The sequence below is a fragment of the Stegodyphus dumicola genome, chromosome 3 (assembly GCF_044657685.1).
Source record: "Stegodyphus dumicola isolate Sdum_Otavi_A_Nest chromosome 3, ASM4465768v1".
In the NCBI taxonomy this organism is placed as follows: Eukaryota; Metazoa; Arthropoda; class Arachnida; order Araneae; family Eresidae; genus Stegodyphus; species Stegodyphus dumicola.
In genome coordinates this window covers 141,656,595-141,681,366 of record NC_140770.1, presented here as the reverse complement: position 1 = coordinate 141,681,366, position 24,772 = coordinate 141,656,595, and the positions used below count along the sequence as shown (strand labels likewise).

Genomic DNA, 24,772 nt, shown 5'->3' with positions numbered 1-24,772 from the left:
TTCTTTATGTTTGGTGTTATTTCACTTCGTCTTAACAGTAAATTAGGATCCATTTATAATTTGCTTCTGTATTTATTTTTCAAATATGACATTATAAGAAAATCCTTGTTGACACAAATAGGTTCTGAAAAAAGGTGATGAACATTTAATAGCTTTATTTGAAATGCATTTAATTTTTTTTTCGGTTCAGCCAAAAGTTAACAAATCTTATTTTTTAAATCTTCAGTTACAGTTCGACCACAGGAAATTTCTATCAAATATTCCTTTTTTTTCCACGAGATTTTTTAATTTAATAGTTAAAAATACTCTGCTTCTTTGCGTACCACATTTTTGCTCTTGCGTACCACCAGTGGTACGCGTACCACCGATTGAGAATCGCCGCTATAGATAAACGAATTTTAATAAAACACAGGAAGAAAGAATTTTTCAAACCTTAGTGCAAACGTAATTGCGTAACATTCAATAAAATGTAGGCCCTGGAGTATTTTCGAAGATACAGATATTTAAAAAACTAGATAGCGTTCGATTAGCTGTGCTTCAAGCCATAAGGTACTGAAAAATTCTCAGTAGTTTGATACTACGTTATCTAACAATTCCTTGAAATATTTCGCTGCAAAGATAAAAGGACGGTGACATATATCAATGACTTTTAGTTCAAAACCACAAGAAAAATACTATTTACAATACCTTAAAGGAAATATTTTGAGTTCAAAGGCGAAAGGCCGCTTTCTAAATCTAGTGTTACCTAAATAAATTTTAGTAGCTTTACTTTTAACCGTCCTCCTAAGGAAGTGGTGGGGGTGAAGCAGAATGGGTTTCACTTCTATTTCGGCAGTGGCTCGAAAGCATTAACGGCGGGAAGTGGCAACATTTTAATCGAAAATGCTTCCCTTAATGGTTGTTCTAAACGCAAGCCATTTTCTATAAATACCGGTTTTATGGAAAAGCAAAAAGAAGCTATTTGCAAATATTTTTGTTGAGGTGATGAGGAACGCTTTTTTAACTTGGAAGTATTTTCAAAAGTTTATTTATTCGTTGGTTTAGCATAAATGACGAGGAGTTTATCTACTTCGAGCTGTATTATTATTCACTGAATGAAATAAATGAAGTTGTTTAAAAGAATGTACACCACTTCAAGTTCTAAATTCAATCAAACAAACACAGTGGAAAGTTTAGAGAAATGTTAAAAGTAGTCTAGAGTTTTAAGATTTCACCATCAACATTCTCCATGCGTTATGGACAACAATAAAATATTAACCTTAAGGTATTTTCTCCCTCCTTTCTGCATGCCTTTGTGGTGTAACGGTAGCACAGTGTAACGGGGTTCAGGTGCGAGACTCGGAGAGAGCCTTGTTCATTTTTCATGTCTTCTGCTTCAAAATAATCTAATGATCCTACAGTGGCGCCCAAACTAAAAGGTGGTGGATGATGATTCTTCGCCACCAGTATTTGGCAACTGGGTTCCCTAATCTCCAGTCGCCCTTTAAAAGAGGAAGTATAGAATGTATTTTGTTCCTCCTTTCTGCATGCTTTCGTGGTGTAATGGTAGCACAATCGGCAAGTATTCGAGCGGTCCAGGTTCGAGTCGCGGCAAAGGCATTGCTCATTTTTTACGACTTCAGCATTTAAAAAAACCTAATGAAAAGGACTAAATCCTAATAATCTAATGATAAAAAACCTAATGACTGTACAAACCAATACAATTTTAACAGCAAAATGTGAAGGATGCCAGTTATTCAGTTATTTTCGTAAAGTTGTGAGGAATTTTCTCCTTCCTTACGGCAAGTCTTAGAGGTGTAATTGGAAACACGCTCACTTATTAATCGAGAGGACCAGAGTTCAAACCCCGACAAGAACATAACTGATTTTTCATGCGCCCTGTTTCGTAATAAACCTAATGTCTCTTTAACTTACGTCCAAACTAAAATGCAATGGACGATATTTCATCTCTACCTGGATTTTGTCATTACGTCTCCTCTTCCCCAGTCGGCCCATAAGTGGGTGAAAATGTAAGGAACTTTATCCTTCCTTACCAAATACTTTTTTGGTGTAATTTGAACAAGTTCGGCTAGCAGTCAAAAAGTTCGAATCTCGGCGAGGCCATTGTTGATTTTTCATATTTCCTGCATAGAAATATTACATCATGGAAATAAAAAGAGCCATGCACAGCTCTATAATTTCTGATTTTGAGTACAACAGATTGTATGAAACATTTCAAATTTTCAAACTCTTTGCAAACAAAGTTACAGTTTGGACAAGGAATCAAAATTAGTACTGCATAAGCAGTAAAGCATACTCATACTTCAAGCTTACGTTCTCAATAAGCAGCTGGAAATTGTATCAGAAAAAATAGGACCTAAAATTTTGAACTGAAGTTTAAGGTTGCAATTAATGGTGACAGGCTAATTAAATATTAAATGTCAAAAGAAAAACTGAATTAAATGGCCATGTTGTCTCATTTAACGCATCTGAACATTAATAAAAATTTAAAGTTAGACAAAACAGTAACCTTTATTTTGACGAAGATTTTGAATAAAATTAGCAATTTCGTGAAGTGTAACGTTATACGAACCAGTTTCCCTTAGAAAGCCTTCCACGAAGGCATTCCTTCCTTTAGGCAGATAGCCCTCGAGGCTTTGCCGTAATTAAATAACCTAACCTAACCTTACTTCATGTCTTTAATGATAATTTTTCTACAGCTTAATGCGCGAAAATAGTAGGCATGTTTATATTTTTTTTCAAAAGAATTATTTTGTAACTATATATACATATATACTCAAGCACTTACTTAGCTAAAACGCTCTGCCTGTCCGGACTTTGTTCTCGTAACTGTTGGTTGTATTCACGTACTTCAATTACAGAAATGTCTTAAATGACGACAGAAGTGTCCTTTTACTCATATTTTGGTAATGTAAAGTTTAAAAAAAAATTAATTTTCGCCAAATAACGAATAACTTTTAATGCGCTCTGCCAGTTCCTATACTTATGTTTGGAAAATTTTACAGACGATATGAAAAAAAAAAATAATTATAAGAACATTGTCTCCCGTACGACAAAACTTAATCGGAATATCTAATTCCAAAATTCCAGTTTTTGGTGTCATTTCAAACTTGCCTCCATGGATCGCCTGATTAATTTAGAATAATTCGAGAAAATAAGTTTAAATGAAGTGCAGAAGTGCAGCAAAAAAATGCATATAATTAAATAGGCCATATATGGAAGTCTGATGTCGTATCCACAACAGATGTTTTTTTTTTAAATTTTGTAGACAAATATTTTACGCTTTGCTCAGTATCAACCTATTGTTTTTACATCTGCTAATTAAAAATTCATGAAGTTCACAGAAAATATAAAAAAAGTAAAACAATAAACTGAAAGTTCAATCTTTGAAGCTCAAATTTTCCAATGAAGGATTCTATGCTTTCAAAGTTGGCGCTCTACGTGCCACCGCCTTCGCAAGAACGAGGTACATACATATATGTATGCGTACAAAATTCTTCTTCATTTAGAACAGAGATAAAAGTATTAAAATTAGTTCATTATTTTTTTTTTTTTTTGCATTCCATCAAAACGTCAATACCTTTCTTATTCATATGATGTGACAGGAACAATTATTTAACTCGAAAGAAAACAATTATTATAGAAAGGAAACAATTATTAATTAAACTTACTCACATTTCAAAGAAACGACAACAGGCTCTTTAATGGAATGTCCTGTCAATAATAGAGCCATTAAAATGTATTTTTCAATTTATCACTTCCCGGTTAATGTCCAATTTAGACAGGCTATTAATTTTGTTCAAATTAGACAGCTCTTTGTGGTCCCTTTTAAGTGCCATCTACAATATCATGTGCTTCTTTTTTACATATAAATTATATTTAAATGCACTACCGTTTTCCTTCCTCTTGACAAAAACGCTCTTTAATTAAAAAAGAAATGCGAGTGAAGGTTGTTTCAATAAATTTTTTTTTTAACTTCAGTTGTGCAATTGTTTTGTTTTTCGCTATTTTGTCGCTGTTTAGTTATTAATTTATCACAAATAAATTTAAATAAAATAAAATTAAATAAAATGAATAACCATACTAATAATTAAAGGAATCATAGTAGTTCAAATAATCTTATGTAAAACTTTATAAAAAGCAGACATATGTATTGGGCCAAATAAAAAGTTTCCCCATTTTTGGGTATATTTTGAACAAAAATTTTCTTTATTGAAAATAAATTTTTATTATCTACATATTGACCATTATTATCTATGACCTTTCGCCATTTTTCGAGTAGCTTCATAATTTCATCGGCGTAGAACTGCTGTGGTTTATCGTCGAAAAACATGGCCAAGTGATTTTCAGCTGCGCTTCGGTCGCCAATTTTTTTACCATCAAGAGAGTTTTGCAGAGACTAAAACAAATGGTATTCAGATGGTGCAAAGCCCGGGCTATACGGTGGGTGCATCAAAACGTCCCAACCAAGTTCCGTCAATTTGTTCCGAACCATCAAAAATGTGTGTAGCCGCGCATTGTCATGATGGACAATTATGGTGGCCAATTATGGTGGCCTTTCTGTTGGCCAATTATGGTGGCCTTTCTGTTGGCCAATTATGGTGGCCCTTTCTGGAGTGCGTCATTCAAACGGTCGAGTTGTGCACAGTAAAGGGTGGAATTGATTGTTAAACCAGGTTGCAGAAGCTCATAATGGACAATTCCCTTCCAATCTCGACATCGAAATTTCTGGAAGGGAATCGAACAACCCACCCCTGAGTACTTCGTTCATTCACATCATTCTTACCGTACAGTTCACAAATTTTTCGGCATGTTATTGCAGCGTTTTTACATTTTTTATAGTAAAAAAGCACCACGTAGCATATTTTTTCAGATATTTCACTCATTTTCAAATCAATATAACTTTTTACACGAGCAACGAATTTGAAAACTATCTTCACAAACAATGGGAGCTGAATGTCACCTTTTAAGCACATGTTCGTTTGAGACAATCGGGCGAGTGTTGTAGGATATATAAGCATCAATACCATCAAGTGACAAAAAAAAAAAAAAAAAAAAAAAAAAAAAGGCGCGGAGACATTTTATATGACCCAATATTACGATAGTAATTAATTCATTGTTGTAATAAACCTAAAATCTTGCTACAATTTATTAATCCTTTCTCTCAGTACAGAATAGCGCCGATCAACCGGACATAAATTTCTCGAAAAATTCTACTTTTTTTACCTAATTTATTACTTTACAGTATTCATCTTGTAACTAAACGATCTAAAAACATAAAATAGAATGCGTTCCCTTCTTAATGATCTTCTCTCTTGAAGAAATTATTCTACCTTTCTTGAAGTACATCATTAATTAGTTGATTTAATACTCAATGATTGAAGAACTAAAATACGATGAAAATCAAAACATAAACTTCAGTCTGAAAACCTTACATTACAGGCTAATATTTTAAAAAATATCTTATTACTAAAACTTGAAATAAATACTTTTTTAATTTAAAGACATAAGCAGAATAAAAACTTAAAAATAACTGATTCCGTAATATTTATGTAACAAATGACATCAAAAATAAATTTAAACAGTATAAAAAAGCTAGAACATACAAAATCATTATCAGTTAGATTTATTATAAATAAAATGCATTTTGCATTGATAAATTAAGTTAAAATAAATTTCAAATTATCATAAAGTGTGTTTGTTCCGTTTAAATCGTTCGGTTTATTCTGCATTAATCAAAAGTATCGAAGTATTCTGCATTAATCAACGTATCAGTAAAATATTAGTCAACGGATCACCTCAATATATTTTAATTTTTAAAATTAGGGAAAAGAACAACCTTGTGCTTGGCGCACGCATATTTAGTTGAAACTCTGTGGATTTCAAGGGCGAACAGGTGGAGGTACATCTTTGTCACAAATAAACAAAATTCTGCAAAAATATACCAGGAGAAAACATTTAGGCAGAATTATCTTTGCTCCTGATGAAAAGGGACCTGTACCTGGTCGCCCTTGAAATCGACAGAATTTCAATTAAATCTATGCCAAAAACACTTTCTTTTGTATTTAAGTTTTACTTTGGCGTGCTTCTCTTTCCTGTTGATATTTTATTTAATCAAGACACTAACTTACATATTAAATGAAAACAATACATCTTCTAGATGTATTAAATAAAGATAAAAAAGAAATAATAAAAATAAAATTATCTCATGTGCATTGTTATAAATACTTATCTTATTATTTTAAAATTAGAAATTTATGAAAGAAAAAAAATAATTTCGTATATGTAAGATTTCTTGTAGTATTCTTTAATTCCGACCTATATTATTGTATTAAAATTAGAGTTACATCTTAGAACTGATCAATATAGTGCGTTATGACTATGGAAGAGACTTAAGGTTACATGCCTTTAACCTTTTCCTGGGAGTTGGAACATACGTCCTACTCTAAAATCTTAGAACTAATCAACATATTGCGTTATGAATATGGAAAAGACTTGAGGTATAGTATCTTTAACCCTTTCCTGGGAGCTCGGACATTATACATCTCACGCTTTTACTGCGTTAACTAAGACTAAAAAATTTAGTTTACTATAGAGATTTAAAATTTGCTACTTAATGCGGAACAGGAAATAGCAGACCCTGTTGACTTGTTTTACTGTTCCTTGTTGATTGGATTAGACTAAATGGCTTTAATATATAAAACATTAAGCTTTGTAGTTTACTTGAAATGGTCTAAACATTTTAGCTCATTTTATATAGTTTGGAGTACGTATGTCAGAGTATCGAATGAAAACTTCAACTTCATTGAAACTTTTATTAATCCAACACGTGTCCCCTTTTTATTATTTAGCATCTATTACTCACCTTTTTTGAAAACTCCGGTTTCTCCATAATTAACACGAATACGAACCAGTTTCCCTTAGAAAACCCTCGATGAGAGCATTCTTCACCTTAGACAGCATCGGACTTTAATTTGCCGTGAGCGATTTTCAAGACGGCGGATAACGGCTGGTTGAGTTGTAGAGTCTTAGGTTAACTGGAAGCAGAAAAGATGAAAAATATGCAACCGCCTTCCCCGGGAATCGAACCACGGACCTCTGGAATACCGGCCCAGCGTGCTACCGTTACACCACGAAGGCACGCTAGGGAAGGGAGAGAAATACTTTATATACTCCCCTTCTTAAAGAACTACTAGGGTTTTAGGGGACCTTGTCGCCAAATCGTGGGTGCGGAGAATCACCATCCACAACCCTTTTAGTTCGGGCGCCACTTGTAGAGTAATTAGGCTAATTGGAAGCAGAAAAGATGAAAAATATGCAACCGCCTTCGCCGAGAATCGAACCGCGGACCTCTGGAATACCGGCTACCGTTACACCACGAAAGCACGTTAGGAAAGTGGGAGAAATACTTGTGTTCTATAGAAAGTGAGATTTGTAATATCGTCGAGAAGCGAAGAGTTTAACGGCATCATAAAATTGTTTTCGTGCACATTTTGCCACGAGATCGGCTCCTTGAAAGCAGGCTATTCATAGACTGTTTCAGAAACTGGTAGCCGCTGGTTATGCGTTGGAAACGAATCAAAGGAGGCCATAAATTGCCCGCATTCCTGAAAACAAGAACATGTCTCTCTTCACACACTCAGTGGTTCATACAAGATGGAGCCAGCCTGCTCCCTGTAAATGTTATTCTAGATTCCTTGTTTGAGATATTTAATGAATTTGTTATGTCATATCTTTTTGTGAGAGACATTTTCCCCCGCGTAGTCCGGATATTAATCCACGTGGTTTCTTTACATGGGAAATCTTTGAAAAATAAGGTACTTTTGAAAGCTAAGTTTGCAAATATAGCGCAACTCATAGATCTTATCCTCTAGTTTCAGAACGCCGTGTGCGGAACGTTGTGAAATGTGCAAAGGTTTGCTTTCAAAAGGTTATAAAAAGATGGGCTCATTGAACACACTAGCTGACATTTCTTGCTCATACAGTTACCACGCGTTCATTTTGTAATATGTTAATGCTAAATACATGAGAAATAAAGAAAACAAAGGATGGCATTTTGTGCGCAACACTGTACGTTTTCATAAATTCTTCTGCAATTTTCGACATTAATTTTAAATTTTAAATTTCATTTCCTTAGTAATGAAATCACAAAATTTAGTTAATATTAAAACATAAATCTGTTAACAATGAATGTGGAAAAGTACCAGTTAACTAATGGTAAAGAACAAGTGTTCCCACTCATAGTCAACTGAACTGAGCCGAAACTGTCCTGGTAGTTTTACGTATTACTTTATTCGCAATGAAAATGTTTTAGCACTTTACCTAATGTTGTCAAAAATATCTTTGTGCCACCGCTCTGCCGCTGTTACTTCCGTGGTGTTGTTCTAGTGTCTTTAATTACCCCATTGTTCAAAGAATTCGCTTTATATGTCAAAAATACATAGAACTCTTCGTGATGACAAATGTGAAATATAAATTATCTAGTGTATAAATTCGCCGGCAGTCAGCGTGAACTTCAGCTTCAGTAACTGAAGCACAAACGCTGAAATAGCCGAAATTTTATTGCCATGTTCCTGAGAACAATTATTATTTCGAAAAGAAATGTACAAAACTCAAACGACGTCCAAAGTCAAATATATATTGTACTTCTTTAGTATAACAGTACACTGTAAGCATCATTAAAAATCTATTTTCTGATTAAAAGTACAATTTTACTTGAATTATTTAATAAAATAAGCATTTAGTATCTCTACTCAGATAACGTGAATTCCATACATTTTATGAATAGTCAGTTAAATATGCAAAATATTAAGTTAACCAAATTAAACTATTTGATGAAGCTATGAATATAGATTGAACTAAAAGTCAGTTAACATTTGAAAATTCAATAATTCACGGAATAATGCAGATAGAGAGGTAAAAATTGACACACATGCTTAAAATGACATGCGGTTTTATTGAAAGTAAAAGAAGTGCAAAAATAGGCCAACATATGGCACTGGACAGCAAAATATCAGTGACGCCACATGAGAATCGCGTATGAAATGAGCTTTAAAGGGAAAGGGAATCAGTCCCTTTATGACTTATCACTTTTCTATTCTCGCCTGCGGGTGTTGGTCATGTTGTGATGTGGATTTATCACATCAATCGTTAACGAATCCTTTTTCTTCGAGGAAATGCTCTTCAAACTGTCAGCGAGGTACGTTGATATGTTACAGAACGGCATTATCCCTAGTCTTGCTGATTAATACCTGTTGAAAGGTATGACTTTTACACAGGATTGCTCTCCACCCCATATTGCTATTCGTGTCAAAGATCTCTTGCACAGATCGTTTGGTGAGTATCGCGTGCTGAGCCTCCACTTCCATCGTGCTCGGCCTCTCAGGTTCCCAGATCTCAATCTGCGCGATTGTTGGCTGTGGAGTTACCTGAAATCGCAAGTCTACTATGATCGTCCAATCTCATTAAGGTATCTAAAAAACATCCTACTGCAATTTCTCACCCTATCTTCAGATATGCTGTGCAGTGCTGTTTACAACATTGTCCTTCGACTACATGTATTATTGAAGAATGACATCCCACATGTTGGACATTTTGTTAAAAAGAACATAGTCTTTGCTAAAAATTGTTATACTTATTATTGCTTTTGTTATCATATGAAGCGCCATCTGTAGGCCGCCTTAAGCACTTTTTTTTTCAATAAAACCCAATCACAGCATGTATGTGTGTCTATTTTTACCTCTCTACCTATATTATTCAATGAATTATTGAATTTTCAAATGCTAGCGGACTTTTGGGTCGCTCTATTACCAAATATTTGATGAACGAAATAAATATTTTACTAATTCAGCCGAATTAAGATACATATTTTGTGTTGATAGCATTATATTATTTTCACAAATACTCTCAATATAATATTTTGTTCTTCAACTTAAATGCAGTATTTGAAATAAGAATCTCCTTTCCCTTCCTATTACGCATTCTTATAATTTATTAAATACAATCCTTACTGACAATCAGATTCATTAAATTTAAACTATAACATTAAAAAGAACAGTAATATTTCTTAATATTTTTAAAAAAAGAAATAAATTTTTAATAATATGACAGAACTGCGAACAGCATTTCATTATGACTTCTTTCGAGGTTCAAAACGTGGCTAATACATGTTAAAAACGAAGGCAAATATTTAATTTTAAGAAGTAAAGTTGAAAAATTGTATGATTTGTTACATAGTTTATTAGATGTTAAACAAGAGGTAAAAAATGACCAAAACAACCTTAGAAGTTTGATGACATACTGCCAGTTTCGAAGAGAACTTTTGATCCTTTTTTAGGCTGGCAGCATTTTGTTTGTTGAAGTTGTAAGGTCTGAAGTCTTTCACTACTGTAAACTGTGACTAAACATTTGATAGAGTGTGACTAAACTGTGACTAAACATTTGATTTCATAAAGCAACTTATTGCTACATCTGAAAATAAAAGAGAGACTTGGGAAGGATATAAAAGACCCTTTATTTTAAACTAAAATAGAAGAACAGAAGTCGCATCTTTTGCTTAGAAATCATCCACCATTTAAGGCAAGAACTTAAACAAGAAATTTAGATAAAATGCTAACTTTAAATACTAATAGCCAAAGTTAAGACAGAATAATTTATTGCGAAGTTAGCTCGGACTTCACTGGCAAAAATTTAACTATCGACAAGTGTAATGTAAGGCCGAGGACAAGAAATCTTATCTTAGAATAGCAAACCTAGTAACGTGGCCTTCAAGAAGAGGAAGACGTTCTGTCTAATAATAAACTCAAAACCTCAATCATATACACCCGAACTAATTTCCATTCTGGAGGGGGAAAACGGAAAGTGAGAAGTGACAGTAAAGATTCCAAATATAAAATAACTGGTTAAAGAAATTAAAAAAAGTTAAATAAATTTCCCAAAGTAATTAGCTTCATTGTAGAGCAAGTAAAGATAAATTAGCAATGCCCCGTCGAAATTCGAACCCCAGACCTTGCAGCTTCTAGCCGGACATGCTTGCAATTAAACCACGAAGACGTCCATGTATCTTCTGTCTCACTTAAAAAGCATCTGCGTAGAGGAGCATCTAGTAATCAAATTTTGGTGGTGGTACTTTATGAGGCACTCTGCAAATTCGGCGTCAAATGAGTCCACCACATTGTAGTTCGAGCGCCACGAGTAGCATGATTTAGAGTCTTTCAGAGCAAGAAAAAATGAGACAATCAACTATGCTTTCTCCGAAATACGAACACTGGATTTTAGAACTGCCGGCCAGACGTGCTCCAAGTTACACCGCAATAGCACGCTGGTAGGAGAAGATTCCTCAGATTTATAAAATGTTTTACTTTACTGCAACAATACTGCACATTGGTAGGTAAAAATCACACTATTATGATAACGTAATTTAGTCAGTAAGGTGATATCAGGTAATCTGATAAATTATCCTCAAAATTCGATACGGTTTCTGTTCTTTTTTTAATTTGTTCGCTGAAGCAAAATCAAGGGAGGTTTCGTGTAAGTGGCTAATTTTCTTGGTAAACGAAGAATCGTGTCACTGGAATAGAAGCCATCTGTACAATATTTCTGAAGAATGGTTTTGATAGACTTCTGTTACTTTGTAGGGACATTAGGTTATTCCGAAGCAGGAGACATGAAAAATCAACAATGTCCTCGCTGGGACGCGAACATCGGACCTATCGAATACGTGCCGAGTGTGCTAACCATTACACCACGAAGGCTGGTGAAATCCCTTATATACTCTCCTTTTAACCCTTTCAGAAGCGCAATGTTATGATTTTTTAAAAGTTATGAAAAAGTAAGCATAATGACATGCGATGGCCCTTTAACAAAGTGCCTAAACCACATTTGGCGTTATTATCGCTTTCAACAAATATGCTAAATTTCAAAACGCGCCAGTATTTAAATTCACGTATATGTTCGGAAATTTTGAATAAAAATCTCTAAATTTTGCAGGTATGCTTAGAAACAATAATGCATAATGACATGCGATGGCCCTTTAACAACGTGCCTAAACCACATTTGACGTTATTATCGCTTTCAACAAATATGCTAAATTTCAAAACGCGCCAGTATTTAAATTCACGTAAATAATATAATCGGAAATTTTGAATAAAAATCTCTAAATTTTGCAGGTATGCTTAGAAACAATAATGCATAATGACATGCGATGGCCCTTTAACAAAGTGCCTAAACCACATTTGACGTTATTATCGCTTTCAACAAATATGCTAAATTTCAAAACGCGCCAGTATTTAAATTCACGTATATGTTCGGAAATTTTGAATAAAAATCTCTAAATTTTGCAGGTATGCTTAGAAACATATCTACTTTATGATGATGGTTTAGAGTTAAAATGTTTAAAACACAAAGTTTATAGATTATAATTCAAACTTTTTTTACAAAAAATTTACTCAAATTATTTGAAATACAAATTAAAAAATAAATCATACAAAATGGGTGAATTTTATTTGGAATGAACCTAAATTTCGAAATGTGAAAGGAAGAATCAGATAAGTTTAATAAAAAAATGAGATATTAATAAATACATACCAAACCCAGTTAACATTGAGGAGCAAAATTTTGAGAGGTAAATTTTAAAATCTACTCTTATGATTTTCATAAAACTTGGTAGTTTAGCACAATTGCAGTCGTAGGATCGAAATATGAAAAAACAAATTGGCATGTCATTTCAGAAAAATTCCGATGTTGTGTCAAAATACCTATTTTACAAATGTGCTATATATAAATCTAATACATATCCTAAGTCGTCCATTCGAGACATGAAAAACGCGAGTTTCGTCAATCGGCCCAGTAGAAAGGGAGATATAAAACTGTCCCCCCTCTTTTTTTTTTTTTTTTTTTTTTTGGCGCGGTGTACAATCGTTTTTTTTTTTTTTTTTTTTTTTTTTTTTTTTTTTTTTTATCATATAATGATACACATCATTTAAAGAAATAACACCTACAGGTTCTGAAATACTGTTTTTATGTACAATAGTACATATCTATCCACATGGTAGAACAATGTAACAATGTTAAAATGTTATGAACATTTACAGTTATGTTTAAAAGTTACGAAAAATGCTCCTTCTGTTTGGAAAAAGGCCAGCAATATAAATTATTTTATTATATAAAAATATAAAAAGGACCTCAATATAAAAATTGAAAGGACCTCAATAAAAAAAAATCTGAAATGTTTCAGATTTTAAATTACGTCCAAAGGGGCGTTTTTTAACATTTTGTGTGTTACCTTTCTTTATTAAATATCATGGTCCTCGCACTTAAACCATAAGATCCAGTGCAACAGCAATATCGCAAAATAGTTTTAAAACGAGCATATCTTTAGAATTTCCGATACAGAGACTCACGCGCTGGAGATAAAAATGTTTTTCCTGCACAACGTTGCCATTGCTCGCTTTGAAATCCTTGAGTTTGTTAATCAAAAATTCGTCAAAGTTTTAAAAAATAGGAAATCGATCATAAAACAAATTTCAAATTTGGACTTCCACATGCTCATATTCGTTGGAGGATTACGTTATTCAAAATTCGATGACTCTATGTACCGTTATTTTATGACAATGTGAGAAATATACATACATTTACGCAGATATTCATTATTTAATTTCTTCAAATATAATGCAGGACTCTAACATTTTATGGCAACAGTTTGAAAAGTGAACCGACATTATCCGTCCGACGCAAAATGCCAAAACGAAACTAATAGTCCTTCGGGATTCAAATCTCTTTGGACTAATAAAAAATTTATATTGAAGTCCTTTCAATATAAAGTGAGTTTTCATCGGAGACATAGATGCATAGGCATCTCTTATCCATGCTGTTCACTAACTGTTTAAAGGGAGCTCGGGGAATTTTGTTCCATTAGTTTTTCAGGACGATTTTGAATTCCTAGTATACGGTTTCAGGGAGTTCCGTTCCATGGAGTTTTGTTCTGAGCTCCGCTGAGTGTACCCCAGGCATATATTGTATGGGAGTTTTCCAGGGAATATTCAAACAACGTCATGCGTTCATTGTATTTCTCTGCCGGTATCAGATACTTTAGCAATTTTTATGCAGGTTGGCATTGTCACCCATAAATAAAACGTCTAGATCTAGACTAATTGCGAAATAAACAAGTTGTTGATCCTTGAAATGTTTTGCGTAAAATCGCTGCCATGTCATTGTACCTCCTGTCAAATGTCAAGAGCAATCTTACATTTGCGGGTGAAACTCTTCCATGCAATTAGTTCTCAGTCAAAGCGATTAGTTTCCTACGCACTCCAGTTACACAAAAGGTCACCTCTCTTTGATTCTGTGCTAGCTGGTGTCCAGAATCACTGCTGATAGTGAAGGAGGATTTGTGAAAGAGCATGACTCTGGCCCGCTGTTGCTCTCGTCGAAAGCAATATTATTTACATCGACATAAATCGTTCCGATAATGGTGGTTTTGCGGCGAAATGTATGCCAGTGGTTTCCATGCATATAAGCCAACATAGTCCAATTGCCGAGAAATGGTGTTCGCATATATGCTTGTGCCGATAGCATTGGAAAGGTCTGCAACTACCTGAACAAGAGTACTCCTTTTGATTCTTTTAGCTGCTAGGGCAACATCCCTATTCTTGCCAGAAGAGGCACGCTTTCGCACAGCATTTCTGCCCAGAGCAGTCTTCTTTAACGACAAGATGACAGTCTTCGACATGTCTGTTCGTGTGGCAGTGTGGGAACTTGAGTGACAATTTGTGTTACTTCGAGATGTGCCACTGCTCGACCACAATCGTGCGTACTCAGATATAGGCATTCACAAGTCAGATTCTTATGCGTGCTGTCAAAAATGAAATTTAACAGTAATATTTTAAAAGCTGTTAACGCGTTAATCTCAAACATTACTATGTGCACTTGTGAATGGCATAAATCTGCTGTTCCTTACTAGTTGTGAAGCAGTGTATTTTGAAGTCATAATTTTTTTTTGTTCGAGTTGCAATCAATCATTACCTCATTGTCTTTTAACAAAACTCTCAAATTGAATCATAATTCAGTTTTAGCTTCATGTATGGATTTATTCAAAATTTTTAAATTAATGAAAAATTTTAAATCATTCTCTGGATATTGTTCCCTTTAAGGTAACTTCCAAACTAAAAGGCAAAGCTCTTTTAAATAACTAATTGTTCATGGTATATGAGAGCCACTTTCAGTTTCTTTTCCGAGACATGCCTGAAACAATTATAATGTATCTTTCACGCCTTTTTTATTGTGTCTTCGTAGTGTAGTGGTCTGCATTTTGAGCGCTTATTCCAGACGTCCATGATTCCATTCCCGGCGAAGGCGTTACTCCTTTTTCACTTATCCTGCTTCCAAAAAGTTCCTGATGTCTCTACACAATCATTATCTTTTTTAAATTCACCTGATTTCTTTTAGTCGTTATTCCTGTAAAACTAATGAGAAATCAAAATCGTGCATGTTCCAGCCAACAAAAAGGAATGAAGTTATTAACAGCTATTCTTGGTTTCAATATACACAGACATTTGTATTGTCAAATGTCTATGTATATGTTACGGTAAAACTACAAAATCTGGAGAATGTCGACTTTTACCGGTGAATGTTCACATTCACAGTAGTCGCTTGGTGTATGTCCGAAATATTTTCCAAATACTCTTAGTTCTGACACCGGTAAATGTCGGCATTCACCATGCACTAATGGTGAATGTTGAACATATAAGAATGTTATATTTTCTTCTCCGTAATTCAGTCGCGAAAAAACGCACTTGAGACTTAAAATAAGAACGTAAGAACTTAAAACACACAGCAGATTCAAAATGAGAAAAGAAAATAATAGAAGTTAAAAACTTACTAAATTATGTGATTAAAATCTTATTTGTTGCAACAACTTAAACTATTATGACACTTTAAATTGCACAAGAGGCTCTTGCTTTTACACCTGCATTTATTTGTGGAACACTTTCTTCTGCAATGACAGCGTGTACATATGATCCTTTATTTTCGACCTACACCAGAGCATATCTATAATTGTCGACATACACCGGCGAGGGTCCGAATGTACAAGAATGTAATGCTATATTCGATCTTTCACCGACGTATTTGGTGAATGTTGACATTCTCCGGTGAAAGTCGACATTCTCCAATTTCAGTCTTTCACGGTAATATATACATGTCAAACATAGACATTTGACATCTTCATAGTGTAGTGGTCTGCATTCTGGGCGCTTATTCCAGAGGTCCATGGTTCCATTCCCGGCGAAGGCATTGCTCATTTTTCACTTATCCTGCTTTCAAAAAATTCCTGATGTCTCTACACAATCATTATATTTTTTAAATTCACCTCATTTCTTTTAGCTGTTATTTCTCTAAAACTAATAAGAAATCAAAATCGTGTATTATCCAACCGACAAAAAGCAATGAAGTTATTAACAGCTATTCTTGTTTCAATATACATAAAAAAAATTTTTTTGTCCTTAAAGACTTTTGCATGACATTTAGCTAGCCTTCAGCTATTTATAATGTTTGAGATAAATCGTGTGACACCAGATGTTTCATATGGTATAGCCCTGTTTTGCTTCTTCGGCTTCAGACATTGTACATGACACAAAACTTATCGAATAGCAGCGAAACTCTGTAAATTGGCAAACTTTATGAAGTTCTTTTAAAATTATCGACTTGCCGGCCACACCCAGACATCAAGCGACTAACCGTTCTATGTCTCTCCCACAAATCATCGCGTGCTTGATAGCATTTGTACTGCTATTAAAAGCTTCAAACCCCTTCCCCTCCTAGTCCTACTTTTATTTTATTTTCCTTTCACATTTGAAAAAAGATAGCGCGTGCTTGAATTGGAGGTCGCGTGACTCAACAACCCCCTTGGCTATCAAAGGCTGCTTTTAAAAAATGCATCATTTGTGTAGAGAATAGCAAAATCGAAACCAAATGAAATTAGATTCACTTTCCATATGTGAAGAGTCGTTCAGCCGAAACCTGTTTATTTAGAAAGAAAACGCAGCCGTAGATGTTTTTATCGTATTCCTCCAATGAACGCTTTCGTGTCTTTGTCATGTAAAATATGAAAGGATGTAAAAAGAGGGGGACGATTTGTGTGTTTGCCTAAAGTAGGTTATATTTTCTGCTGCTTGAGTACACGACCAATTTATTTGGCATAAAATTCCTAAGAGAAATGTTTATTGACGGCGCACTTAATAAGACCGGATAGGATTATTTAATTAGTGCTAAGTTCATGAAGCCGGTATTAGGAAATATGATTTTGTTATTAAATAGGTAATTTTTTTCATTTTTTTACATATACGAATAGGGAGGAATTCGTGTGTTGTACCTGTAATGCATTCGTTTTTGTTTGTATGAAGATAGTGATTCCAGCGAGGTAATTAAATCGAACAAAATGCAAAATTTAGAGTTAAATTACAGGATGTTTTCTAGAATCTAGGGAATTGGGTCTGTTCCCATGTGCATTCTGTATTGTCTTCAGTTTAAAATCCCGGTTGACCCGGCTGGTTGCAAGGGCAGTTTTGTTTTATATGCCTAATCCTTTATTTTCCTAGCCTTTGTTTCCAAAGGCAATTTTTGGCATATAATTTTTTAGATAGTATTTGTGTTATCTCAGCAGTTATTATGATTTAAACTTTTACTGTAATTTTTCCTTTTCGAAGTCCTCGCAAAAATGCAAATTATTTGATTTTGTATTTGAACTAAGGGTTTAGATTACAGCTTCTGGCAAGCTAGTCTCGCTGTTAATTCATATCGCGTCTCTAATCAGATCTGCCTACGTTGTATCCCGACTTTAACGTCTCGCTAGCTTGCCGTTTTAAAATACGCCCCGTTAAATACCATGAACCAACTTAGGTGGTCGATTTTATGTGCAGTCTTCGACTACGTTATGTAAATTTAAAATTTTGCTTTCCACCTAAACCCCAAATTCAGTTATTTTTTTTTTCAATTAATATTAGAGTTTCTGCACGAAAACAAGCAATTCGGCCTGTAGGCAGGAAAAAAAAAAAAAAAAAAACCTTTCGGTGGACAAAACTAAAGTTTTGATCCCATTGTACAAAAAGACACGGAAGTTGGTGCAGCAATTGACTTAATTCACTATTCTGCTAAGAGTTTCAAATGGCGGCCTCCTTAGGCCTGGTGATTCTTAAATTGTCGATAATTCTACAACAATTGAAAGCAGATTAACTAAAGGATACAAATCTTAATCGAAATATAAGAACAACATAATTCAAACAATCTTAAAGAAAAAAATTCACAGTTTTCTAACATATAAGAATGAAAAACTAAGCTCACCCAGCCGGGTAACAGACTGGATATATATATGGTGCAAGAAAAAAAAGTCTCTTATGAAACCATTTTGCAATTTATTTACATTGAAAATTTCTTTAAATCCATTTTATAATCCATTTTGGGAAAAGCACTCCTTAATTTTGGCCGTAATATATATTCTGTCCGAAGTAAGAAACAGGCCATTTTAATTTTCTTGCTCATTTGTAATATTTTCCTGAGCAATAATTGGCTATCGCTCTAATGAAGTCCGCAGGGCTTTGACCAAGCTTATAGATGTATCAGGAACCCTAGAAAATATGTAAGGGTAATTCCAATGTATGGTTATTTTCATTTCAAAATTAGAAAATGTGATGGAAATTAAAACAGAAGTTAACCTGCAGAATCGACCTTATTAATTTCAGCACATAAATCCTTTTTTGCAAGTCAGGAGTATTACGTTTTCGAATAGCGTCTCTTGCATTAGGGGGGTTATAGAGCTCCAGATAAAACAACACGTTAAAAGTTAAAAATGGAGCATTGCGTTGATTAGTATCGCTGAGGCCGACGGACGTCCTTGATCAGAGTTAATAAGTTACTGAGGTTGTTTTGCGCATCAGTGAGTTTTAATCTCAAGATAGCACGTTCTTCAAGCCTCAGTTGGGTAAAAAGCCCTGATGGTACAAAGCGAGGCCTTGGATTACATCATATAGAGTAAAAATGTCTTGCAATAACGGTTTCAGATGTAACCCCACATAAAATAAAATCCTTGACTATTGATCTATTGCTACTAGTAAATGACGCAAAAACAAAATACGGAAGACATCGCTTAATGCTATTGAGGTTAAAGCATAAGGTATTTCTCCAGCCTTCTTAGTGTAGTGTTCAGCACGATCGGCGCGTATTTGAGAGGTCCGTGGTTTGAGTGACGGCGAAGGCGTAGCTCATTTTTCGTCTCCTGCTTCCAAAATATCCTAATGTTTCAACACTGGCACCCGAACTAAAAAAGGTGGTGGGTGATGATTCTTCACAACCAGGATTTGGCGATTGGTTCCCCTAATCCCCAGTCGCACTTTAAAAGGGGGAGTATATATGGTATTTCTTCCGCCTTCCTAGTGTAGTGATCAACACGCTTTGCTCATTTTTCATCTCTCCTGCTTCGAAATAGCCTAATGTCGGATACAGTTATAGAACTGCCGAACTCCCGCCCGTTTTCATGTGAAAACACGGGAATGCTTGTCGTGATCAACAAATTGTGTTTTTTTTTTCACATAACGAATACAAAATTTTCGCAAATATACGAATACAGACTGAAGAAAAACTTCAAAGTTAGATTTTGTAATTTTTAGCCCAAAGGAACAATTACCCAGAAGGGCTATTAATGCCGTTTTGACTTTTTCGTGGCCCACTCACTATACGAGTAAAACGGCGCTTCACTTTTTAAATTGTCGCCACCAAATATTAAAGCCATGTTTTATATTCAAAGAAATTAAATAATGAAGAATCTGCATGAATGTATGCATGTTTCTCGTATTGTGAAAAAACAATGGTACCTAGAAACATCAAATGTTGAATAACGTAGTCCTCCACTCGAATATGGGCATCTAAAAGCCCAAATTTGGAATTCGGTTTATTATCTACTTCATATTTTCTAAAACATTAACGAATTTTTGATTAATGAACGCAAAAATTTCAAAGCGAGTAATGGCAACACTATACGAAAAAAAAAAAAAAAAAACAACATTTTTATCTCCAGCACGCGAGACTGTGTATCCGAAATGTAAAGATAGGCATTTTTTTAAATATTTTGTGATATTCCTGTTGAATTTTATGATTCAAGCACGAAGAACGTGATATTTAATAAATAAAGGTAATGCACAAAAATGTTAGAAAACACCCCTTGGGTCGTAATATAAAATCTGGAAGCTTTCAGAAATTTAATAAAATTGATTTCTTTAATTTAAAAAAGGCCAAAACTCGAATATTTGAGTCGTTGAAAACTACTTTGTAATAGAAGTATATATACCTATGACGAATGGTTCCGAAGATAGAGGACGGGTAAAGAAGTTTGTAGACAAGACATAGACAAAAATATGCGAGGCACTCTGAAATGAAATCAGAATATGTAATCTAAAATGCAAACATACTCTGTGTTAACTTAAATATAAAATGGATCATTGAAATTAACTGATACACTGAGGCTTCCTGTCGAAGCATAGATATTCTTGCAATATTCATTTGATTATCATAACTGTAAATCAGAGTTTTATGAAATTCCTGCTTCTTCACCTCATTCATAAATTCAATTTAATATTCAAATTGGATAACGTCATGATTTCTGAGCTACATTAGTGTTGGAATACCAACATTTATTTATTAGTCTATAAGGGGCGTTAGCCCAATTGAGGTATTAGTCTCGAAGCGGGATTTTGTATTGAATCACCATAAACGACATGTCACTTTTCAAATTGTTGCCACCAAATATTATCGCTGTGTGCTATTTTTAAAGAAAATAAATAACGAAGAATTTGCATGAATGTATGGATGTTTTTCGCAATGTGAAAAATGGACGATACTTAGAGCCATTGAATTTTGAATAACGTGTTCCTCCACCTGAACATGTGCACCTGGAAGCCCGAATTTTGAATCCCAAATTTGCTTTATTGTTATTTATAGTTTGCAAACTTTTAATGAATTTTTGATTAAAAATCTCAGCAATTTCAAAGTGATCACTGGCAAAACACATGAAACGCTAATAATAAAAAGACGAAAAACACTTTTGCTAGACATTTTTAAAGAAGACTCAACACGGATATAATGAACTCAGGAAAGAGTTAGAAAATATAAAATGTAAGCCAACACTTAACGCTGCATCAGGAATTCTAAATTTTTTTAATTAAATAAACATTTCCTGATTTTGCTACAGAAATATATATAATGGAGTATGAAGAAAGTGGTGCTTAATAATGAACCTAAAGATGCAAAACAAATAGGTTAGCAGGAGTGACTGCAACAGCAGACTAAGTAGACTGCGAGCTTAGAGCGATCGTAAAACAATTTTGGGCGCCGTTAAAATATGTTTTTTTCCCCTTCTTTCTTTCTTTCTTTTTTTTTTTTTTTTTAATCTTGAAGAAGAATTCCATTGAAAGCGATCGGACCTGTATTATTCCTCTGCTTGAAACTTGATGATTAATGGTCCACTAACATAAAGGTATCCACTGGCATCCATTGGTGTAATTCGTTCTTTGGAAACCTTTTGCGCGTTGATTATTCATCTAGCTATTCGTTATTTTGGAAGTCTGCATCAATTAATTCTTTCATGGCTCTCCTACTGCAGCCTTGGAAAATTTAATTTGAAGCGGTCTGATTTATTTCTCAACTAAACGAGCCATTTTGTCAATCGAACTTTAAATAAGATGCGACCGTAATTTCCACGAAGCTCTAGTTCACATTCTTTGCATCACCAAGTAATTAAGAGAAAACCCTTTTCCTTAGAAATGCAAGAAAAGGAATTCCAGTTTGGTAAATAGGTGTAGTTTCGAGGTTTCAGTTCGTTACGACGGAAGCCTTTCAATGTGGCCAGAAATTACTTACCGTCTTTATATTCGGTTGCTAAACACATATTTTCCTCCTGGCATGTGATAAAACTGATTTCTTGTCTGCCTTCAGAAATACATTTCATGGGCTTTAAGTGAATATAACTTTAAAAAAGGTATTTATATTAAAACAAAACAGTTGTAAAACACATTAAAAATGATCACTGTCACTACTTTTGAAGTCAAATAAGTAATTACTTCTTGAGAGCTTTAATTGAAATTTTAAGTTAATTTTGCCTAACGAAAGAGATTATTAAAATAATGCCATTTATCAAAAAGCTAACCTCTTAAAAATTTTGTAAATTTGATTTAAATTGCAATATAAAATTCGTGATTGGCCCATGACTGGCGGAGCGGTTACAGACTGCTGAATGCTGGTAATTGTTTCTAGTTCGAATCCCGGCGAACGGGATGGCTGCACCGTTACTTTTCGTGTTTTTCCCATGTCCGACGTAAATACGAGTCTGTTTTAGAAAGTCCTCCACGAACGCAACGCTTCCCGTAGGCAGATAGTAGATTTACAGTATACAATAATTCTCCAGAACTCTTGTTTAGTTAGTGATCTACCGAAATATGCGATATAAAATTTTGTTTACGTTTTAGATATAAGAATAAAAAATATAAGAAATTTAAACTTTAAAATTAATCAAAATTCAGATAAACCCAATTTCAAGCTAAGGCAGAATTTTATCGATTTTCAAAGCACCATACGCAAACAGATCTGAAATATGTTTGGAGGCAACTGGAAGATTGTTTTCTAACAAATTTTCAGTTGATCCTATCGATAAAATTTCCCATGATACTAGAATTTTAGTTACTTACGTGCAATCACGACCACCTTAATAGAAGTCGCCAAATTTTCAGAATGTGCCAAACTCTGGCAACCATACTCATTCTTGAAGTATCCATGCTAATAACAATTCTTTAATAAAGCAACGTTGCGTTTTCGTATGTGTTCTTTTTACTGTATTTCAAGTTCCAACAGTTTTGACAAACAATTCGTGATAACTTTTACCTTGAAATTATTTTTAAAACATGCGCTTGTGGAATTTGGCAGTACTGGAAAAAACTGCGGTAACATCCCTGCTGCCCACCAGCGGCCGAGCGGTAAATGTCGCTGAACACTGGTAGTTCGGTCCGGGGTTCAAATCCTGGAAAACGGGCTGGCTGCATGGGCGTTTTCGTGGTTTTCCCCATGTGTAACGTGGATACGAGCCAGTTTCCCTTAAAAAGGGTCATAATAAGTTTATAAAACATCTCTGCTGATGACAGTAGCAAAATAACTCAACAAAGGAAATGAGAAATCAAATATTCATGTTTGCTGACTGACTATACGCTACTAATATTTTGTAAAAATTTCTCGAGTTATTCTAAGATAAAAATGTATTAAATATGAAATTTTGCTTATTACGTGTGATAAAAGTTTACACATACGAATAGAAACAGAGTATTTTAAATGTGCATGCAAATCAGAAAATAATTCCGTTTAATGTCTGTCAGTCCATTATTTTAATAATTTTATCCAAATTGCTAGAGAACAAGTATATGCACCAAAACTCTTTCGCGGTATCGCGGTTATTTCCGAACATGCTTTTGAATTAACGTGAAGAAAAAAATTACTATTTAGACATGAAATCTTAATCTTTTTATAATTAAATAGTAGCCTTTTATTTATAGTAACCTTTTATTTACGTTTCAGCAACGGAAGAAATCTTACTGCAGAGGCTCCCGAACACAGTTTCTCTAGTATTTCACTGGGAAAAAAGTCTCTTGAAATTTCAAGTAAATTCTGTGAGTAACTTACAGGAAGATATATTTTACTATGAATGCTTTATTTTTTATAACTGAAATTGTAACTTTTTTTCACTGTTCGGCAACTGCGAAAATTCTGTTCCACAAATTTCCGAATACATGTTTCGAACTAACTCAAAGAAAAACAAGAAATCGTGTGAAACATTATCTAAATTCTATCAGTAGCATGTAAGACAATAGATTTACTTATGAGTACTTTGCAGAATCATTAGATTTTCTTGAGACGTCAAAACTGTGCAGTGCGCTCGTCGCGACTGGAACCCCGGACCTCTCGAATACGCCTCGAGCATGCTTTCAGTTACACCATGAAGGCATGCGGAAGAAGAAAAAAAAAGCACCTTATTTATATACTTTCCCTTTCAAAGGGCATCTGGGGATTAGGGGACCCTAGTCGCCGAATCCTGGTGCTGATGAATTATCGTCCACCACCTTTTAGTTAGGGCGCCACTGGAGAGTCATTAGAGTTTCTGATGCTGGAGACGTGAAACATTTGCAGTGCCCTCACTGGGATTCGAACTCCGGACATTCCGAATACGCATCAGGTATGCTTTCAATTAGACCACGATGGCATGCGAAAAGGAGGGAAAAACCCCTTATATACTTCCCTTTCAATGGGCGACTGGAAATTTGGAGACAACAAATCCTGATATTAACGAATTATTGTCCACCACCTTTTAGTTCGGCGCCACTTGTAGAGCCTTTTAATCTTCTTTTTTTTCGGGGGGGGGAGAAGGGATGTGAAAAATGTATAGTGCTTTCGCTGGGACTCGAACTCGCCTTTCGAAATATACGGGGGCGTCGAATCTGCTTCCAATTACAGCACGAAGGCACGCGGAAGGAGGAAGAAAATGCCTTATAATCATATTTTTCATAATTGAATTTCACTACAGTGTTTAGCAACTGAAAGCGTAAACGGAACATAATAGATATCCTTCACTACTAGAGAAATGCTTTAACCTCAAATGTCTAGTCAATCCAGCCACTATTAGGAAAAATGCGATATGTGGTTAGTTAATCATAATCAGGGTATTAGTAAATATAATGGAGGATATTAG

The 24,772-nt window shown here is 34.4% G+C and overlaps 1 protein-coding gene across 7 annotated transcripts in view; it reads left to right on the top strand.

Moving 5' to 3' along the window:
* LOC118197630 (potassium voltage-gated channel protein Shaw-like) overlaps nucleotides 1-24,772 on the top strand; it is an 834,105-nt gene that overhangs the window by 226,849 nt on the left and 582,484 nt on the right. For 3 of the 7 annotated variants that reach the window (XM_085813378.1, XM_085813379.1, XM_085813380.1), the window contains exon 2: nucleotides 23,605-23,696. The exons of the other annotated variants lie outside the window; for them this stretch is intronic. The gene's annotated coding sequence lies outside the window, so the exon portion shown is untranslated. The remainder of the gene's footprint in view (nucleotides 1-23,604; nucleotides 23,697-24,772) is intronic. 7 annotated transcript variants of the gene reach the window in all.